The sequence below is a fragment of the Diabrotica virgifera genome, chromosome 6 (genome assembly GCF_917563875.1).
Source record: "Diabrotica virgifera virgifera chromosome 6, PGI_DIABVI_V3a".
Taxonomy (NCBI): Eukaryota; Metazoa; Arthropoda; class Insecta; order Coleoptera; family Chrysomelidae; genus Diabrotica; species Diabrotica virgifera.
The window spans coordinates 178682085-178688873 of record NC_065448.1 but is presented as its reverse complement, the minus strand read 5'-3'; the positions used below and the strand labels follow the sequence as shown (position 1 = coordinate 178688873).

The 6789-nt window shown below is 33.3% G+C and overlaps 1 long non-coding RNA gene across 1 annotated transcript; it reads right to left on the bottom strand.

The window, feature by feature from the left end:
- Positions 1-1897: 1897 nt before the first annotated feature.
- LOC126887048 (uncharacterized) lies at positions 1898-5528 on the bottom strand. Its single transcript, XR_007698937.1, has 2 exons — positions 5118-5528; positions 1898-5057 (listed from the first exon to the last, which is right to left on the bottom strand). It is a non-coding gene; the product is annotated as an uncharacterized LOC126887048 (long non-coding RNA).
- Positions 5529-6789: the final 1261 nt, after the last annotated feature.

The window sequence follows — 6789 nt, the reverse complement described above, 5'->3', positions numbered from 1 at the left end:
AGTATTTTCATCTCGGTTGTTTCTAGTAGTCGTCTCGTTTTAGATGTTTCAGGTCTTGTTTCTGCCGTGTATGTCAATATAGGTCGAAATGCTGCTTTATAGATTCTTGCTTTTGTGTCTTGTCTTAGGTGTTCGTTCTTCCAGATTGGAAGAGATTAAGAGATCCCAGCGCTTTACTTGCTTTTAAGCTTTCTTGTAGTACTTCCTCTTCAACATCTCCGTAACTGGGTATATCTATTCCCAGATATCTAAACCTTGCTTCCTGCTTTAATATTTTCCCATCAATTTCGATTTTACCTCGTAGTGGGTATTTAGATGTCATACATGTGTTTTTTCTGCTGATATTATCATATATTGATATTGTATTTCTTGGCTGTTGTATTGAAGATGTGTGTTAATCTGGGGATTGTCTTCTGTCTTGGCGATTAATGCGGCGTCGTTTGCATAACCTAATATTTGGAGTTTTTTGTTCCCCATTCTGTAACCATGATCTTTAAATACTGCTTCTATTATTTCGTCCATTATTAGATACATTAAAGAGCAGTGGGCTTAACGGGTTCCCTTGTCTGACTCGGCTTTGTACTGGTATAAACTGTGTTAGTTTTCCATTTATCTTTGCCTGTATTCGATTATGGAAATAGATGTTTTCGATGGTTCGTATAATATTGATTGGCATGTATCTTTCGACTTGGATGCGATCGAAAGCCTTTGTCAGGTAAAACATAGATATGCTGGTTTATTGTACTCGATGGCCTTTTCTGTGATTTGTCTTAGTACGGAAATAAATAGTACAATACTGGCGTCTACGCTACAAACGCATTCAATATGCTAAGGAAAATGTGGTCTTCACATCAGATGACAATTAAAACCGAAAGACTATTCAACAGCAACGTGAAGACTGTATTACTATATGGAGCAGAAACTTGGAAAGTGTCAAGAAAATGTATTGGACAGATGCAGGTATTCATAAATAAATGCCTAAGGAAGATTCTTAACATTTACTGGCCAAACCGTATATCAAACCAAGAGCTATGGACAAGAACTAACCAGAAACCTATGTATATCTAAGATAATATGCAAAAGGAAATGGAGTTGGATGGAGCACACACTAAGGAGACCTGACACAGACATAGCGAGGCAAGCCCTAGAATATACACCACATGGAAAGAGAAGACCAGGTAGACCCGTAGAAATGTGGAAAAGAAATTAATGCTATAGGGCTTTTCATTGATTGTCATTTGCTTCGAGCTGCTGTCATATGTTGTATAATCTGTGTATAATACTAATATACACAGAGATATGTCAACAATAGATCAGGCTAGTCATATGCCACTCAATGCATCGGGGTGTAACGCTGATATCAAGTACGGTGGTCTAGCTATCTTTGTCTGTCGTGCGAGTGTGAGCGTATCTACCAAGAGGTGGGAGTAATGGAACGACAGTTACACAGAGGCGGCAGCCATCATATGCTAGAGAGAGAAAGCTGAGCGCCAGTAGAGAGAGAAAGATAGACCACCAACCCGAACTTTTCTGCGTTACTCTATTTTTCGAACTGGCCTAATCTATTCTGTTATATCTATGAATATACACGGATTATACAACATATGACAGAAGCTCGAAACAAATGACTGTGAATGAAAAGCCCTATTGGGAAAACCTGGACAGAAATAAAGATCAGTGCAAAGGATAAGACAGAATGGAGGCAGACAGTTGACGCCCTATGCTCCGCATGGAGTGAAGAGGAATAAGTAATTAAGTAAGTACTGGCGTCTACGCAGGATCTTCCGGATCTGAATCCCTGTGAGAAATCTAAAAAACGAGGTACTGATGTCTTGTCAAGAGCTAATGAGAAAACTAATAAGAGGACTTTTCTATAGAGGAAAAAAATAATAATACATTCGAATTATAAATTATATTTTGAGAATTTCAATTTTACAATACCAATTTTATTTTTTACAGATATATTCCCTACAAGCATTTCAAATTCATCCTTAAGGCTATGGGTACATAATTCGCAAATATTTTACGTGTATCCCTACTTTTTCTGTCTTTACACGGCAAATTACGTGTAGTAAAATTCACACTGGTGTGGATATGTAAACATTACTAGAATGTCATTTTACTTGAAAATGTCATAATTAATTTAAAGAAATGGCTTTTGAATGTTCTTGGATAACTGTTATTTTTATAATTGCAAATTATTAATTCAGTTAATAAATGTGATAATTTTTTCAATAACTATGTTTTCAGTGATTGTAATAATTTATTTGTACAACAAAAACTAATAATCAATCGAGAAAAGAGGAAAAGTGTTAAAGTGATTTTTTAATAATATGTTGTTATTTTGGAACGCTTACAATTTTGAACATCTCTAACAACAAAATACTTGGATCACAGGATATATCTGATGTATTCTCTGCTTGGATCTTCCACAAATAATACACAATAAATAACTTTTTATTAAGTTCACGTCTTAAATCAATTATTTATCAAATACACTATATATCAATAATATTTAATCAATTTCTCAAAATATTCCCGATGCAATGTCAAATATTTAAAATTGTCACTGATTGTCAGTGTCTGACTGACAATATACGCTGACAATATTATATTCGGTTGAGTGCGTTGTAAGACAAAGACAGATTTGGAAAATATTACCACGGCATTGTGCTCATTTTTTTCAAATCCTGAAAAAACCAATAAATATTTTTGAAAAATTTAAACGCAGAATGAAAGACTAAATTATTACCGAGGGCCGAAAGTCCCTTAGAATAAATAAAAACTTTATTTTGAATGATATATTTGAAATTAAAAATCACACTAAATTTTCTCTTAGTTTTTTCACCCCTGTAACTTATTAAAATAAACATTATAGAAGTTCTCAGGGACTTTCGGCCCTCGCTAATAACGTAATCTTTCATTCTGCGTTTAAATTTTTCAAAAATACTTATTGGTTTTCTCAGGATTTGAAAAAAATGAATCCCCATTTGAATACGATTGCAGCCAAAAATACGTACCGATCCTCTTAAAATAAAGTTTAATAGGTACATAAAATGAACTTATAAATTTCTGTTTTGAAAGGGTTGTAGATACCTACTATATACCTACTCAGCATCATATTGAGAAATCACAGAATCGTAAATATACAGTAATGAGCACTCACACTAATAACCGGCAAAATAACGCAAAAGATGGAAAACATATTAACTTGTGAGATAAAAAGAGATGAAACTGGTAGAAGTGGAACTTATCGTTATAAACGAATAAATTAACATAACCTTGGATAAGAGTTTTAACCTCCATTTTTCACTTTGAGTGATATTGGGCTAGTTTCTGGGTCCGTGTATTTTCATACACCACCACACAAACCCGCCGACACCAATGTAGTTTAGAAATAGCTATCTCTAAACTACAGTGGAACCAGCGGGCTTGTGGGACATGGTATGAAGGTACACAGACCTAGAAACTACCCCAATATCACTCACAGTGAAAAATAGAGTTAGCAGGTTAACACTCTTAGCCGACGATAACATTACATAGTTTCCCACCTTTAGATCTCTGTGACAGGAGTATTTTATAAAATTCTCCTGGCACAGTGACAGTTCTCATACTCATCTGATACGTCTAAAGGTGGGAAACTATGTAATGCAATGTTAATTTATATGTTTATATCGATAATTTCTCTCAGTTTCATCTCTTTTTACTTCAGAATGCATCCCATGTTTCCCATCTTTGGCGTTATATCCCATATTTTGCCAGTTATTAGCATGCTCATCACTGCATATTGGACTTTTTACACATAGTATCTTAGAATCCCTTGGAAGTAAATAATAAATCATGTACCTAGTTTTATTTTCATCAATAAATTCATGAAAGTATGACTGATGTTGAAAATTCATTTGACATACTGGCAAATAATTGTAATTCCTTCAGAGGAGGTGTCCCTAGAAAGAATAACATATGTTTTATATTAAAATATATTAAATTCATATTGATTAGCAGAATAAATAGAGTTTTTAGGTTTAATTCTCCTCATTCACATAATTTAATACCAGATAATGTCGCCCTACTTCCATATGCTAATGACCTAGTTTTTTATATAACAGCCTAAACCCCATTTTGGACTCCATTCACATTAACCAATATTATCAGATATTCATGAATAGTGTCACCACAATCTTCTTTAACAACATACTATTCTTTCATAGATCTGGTCGTTATCACAATATAATCCCATATATACCAAAAATTCATGCTCGAGTGAGAAATTGGAAATCCAAGCAAAGGATAGGAAAGAGTGGAAGCTGATTCTGGAACAGGCCAAGACCCACCATGGGCTGTAGAGCCAATGCTGATACCTAAAAATGAACTCAAATATTTAGTGGTCTTTTTGTCCCGCAATCTTAACTAGAATAAGCATATTGAAAATATAATTGGAAAAACTATTAAAGGCATGGCTGTGCTGCCTAGTAAGGCCCATATAGATTTTTGAAGCATCTTTATGAAACCAGCACGTAAACAATTATTATAGATTTAAAAATTAGACTCACTATGGATAGAGTAGTAAGATGATACAACGAATGCAGAGGTAACCGTCTATATTTGTTATCAATGGTTTCTAGGAACATGGTTCTTCAAAACAGATGTCAATGATTTTTAGAGTTTAGATAAAGACGGTTATGTACCAAATTCATGAAAAAAATTTACACTTTCTCAGAATCATCCAACGATTTGAAACATATACTCATACCTTCAATTATATATGTCATAGATTCCCTTAAGGCACTTTGCCACTGGTTGTAACTTCTCAATAGATGTGCCTACAGAATTACAAAATTATCATTCCAGTTTAAGAAAGAACACACCTTCAACTTGAATGTTTAATCTCAAGACATATTTCGTTTATTTTATTTTGCGTTGTTTTGCAACCCGCTTTTCAGTATTTCTGCAAAGGCCTGCTCCTCAAGATGCATATTTAAAAGTTAATGTAACAACACTGAGGACTGTTCATAGAAAGTTTATCACATTGAACAATTTCTTTTCATTCTGCAAACCTAAAACGACAGCACGTCAAAAATGATGTCAATGATATTAAATAGAATTTACGTTCTTACCGATTTTCATCCATGGGCAACAGGAAGAAACTCAAATTTTTATGCTGCCTGGAATTTTGCCACATAAATAAACACACACATTGCCTTTGGGTTAAATTCATCATAATCCCAATTCAAAATCACCAACCTTCTTAGAAAACTGGAGAAATACCACAGTAATGCACATTAAATTCGAAGTAAACCAACTTAACAATTGCAAAATATGAGAAAACAATAATAAATAACTCTAAATAAACAACTGTTTGTTTATAAGGTTATGTTTGGAATAAACATACATAAATAAACCAGATCTACTCACTGTTGCCAAATGTCACCAATTTAGATAGTTACTTGTGATTAATTGTTTGAATACATTCAATCAATAATCAGAAAATATTATTTTTCAAATTTTATACAAGTGTGTACGTAAAGGATTTTTCCACCTACCTCTACCGAAAGTATACTTTTCCGGACCTGATTGTAGGGAGCAAAGTTGTACTTTTCCTCCCTAGGGAGGAAAATATTTTTCCTCCCTAGGGAGGAAAAGTAAAAGTGACGTCATAATATTTCATTCATGAAATATAACTTATTGACGCCCTGTATAATATCTATTTTCTATTACGGAGTATCTATACATTTTAACGTTTATTTATAAAACATCCTGTATTTTGCAGAATGGTAAAAAACAGTAAATTGTTATTTTTATTTAACAATGTTTACATTAATAATTTGACTTATATTTGACAGCTGACAGTTATATTGTACCTACTTGTTGTTTTAGTTCTAATAAATTTTGTTGGTTAGTTACATAAATAAATTAAGTAAAAATGACAAAATGACTTGTTATTTGAGGAAGGTGGAAAAACCATATGTATAACATGGGAGTAAAGTGCCTTTTCCTCCCTTGAATGATTACTGCCCTCCGCTACGCGTCGGGCAGTAAACTTCATTCTCGGGAGGAAAAGTTACACTTTCCTCCCTTGTTATACAAATAGCTATTTCCACCTACCTCTACCGAAAGTATACTTTTCCGGACCTGATTGTAGGGAGCAAAGTTGTACTTTTCCTCCCTAGGGAGGAAAATATTTTTCCTCCCTAGGGAGGAAAAGTAAAAGTGACGTCATTCATGAAATATAACTTATTGACGCCCTGTACAATATCTATTTTCTATTACGTAAGTATCTATACATTTAACGTTTATTTATAAAACAGAATTATTTTGCAGAATGGTAAAAAACAGTAAATTGTTATTTTGATTTAACAATGTTTACATTAATAATTTGACTTATATTTGACAGTTGACAGTTATATTGTACCTACTTGCTAGTTTTAGTTCTAATAAATTTTGTTGGTTAGTTACATAAATAAATTAAGTAAAAATAAAAAAATGACTTGTTATTTGAGGAAGGTGGAAAAACCATATGTATAACATGGGAGTAAAGTGCCTTTTCCTCCCTTGAATGATTACTGCCCTCCGCTACGCGTCGGGCAGTAAACTTCATTCTCGGGAGGAAAAGTAGCACTTTCCTCCCTTGTTATACAAATAGCTATTACCATTTATGAATTTAATTTTCAGCTTTTTGAAAAAAATCGATAATCATAATTATTTTATTATAATTTTGGAATATTCTTTATCGGAATATTTTAAATCTTGCAACAGCAACATTTTCCTCCTAGTCTACTACGCAGTCTG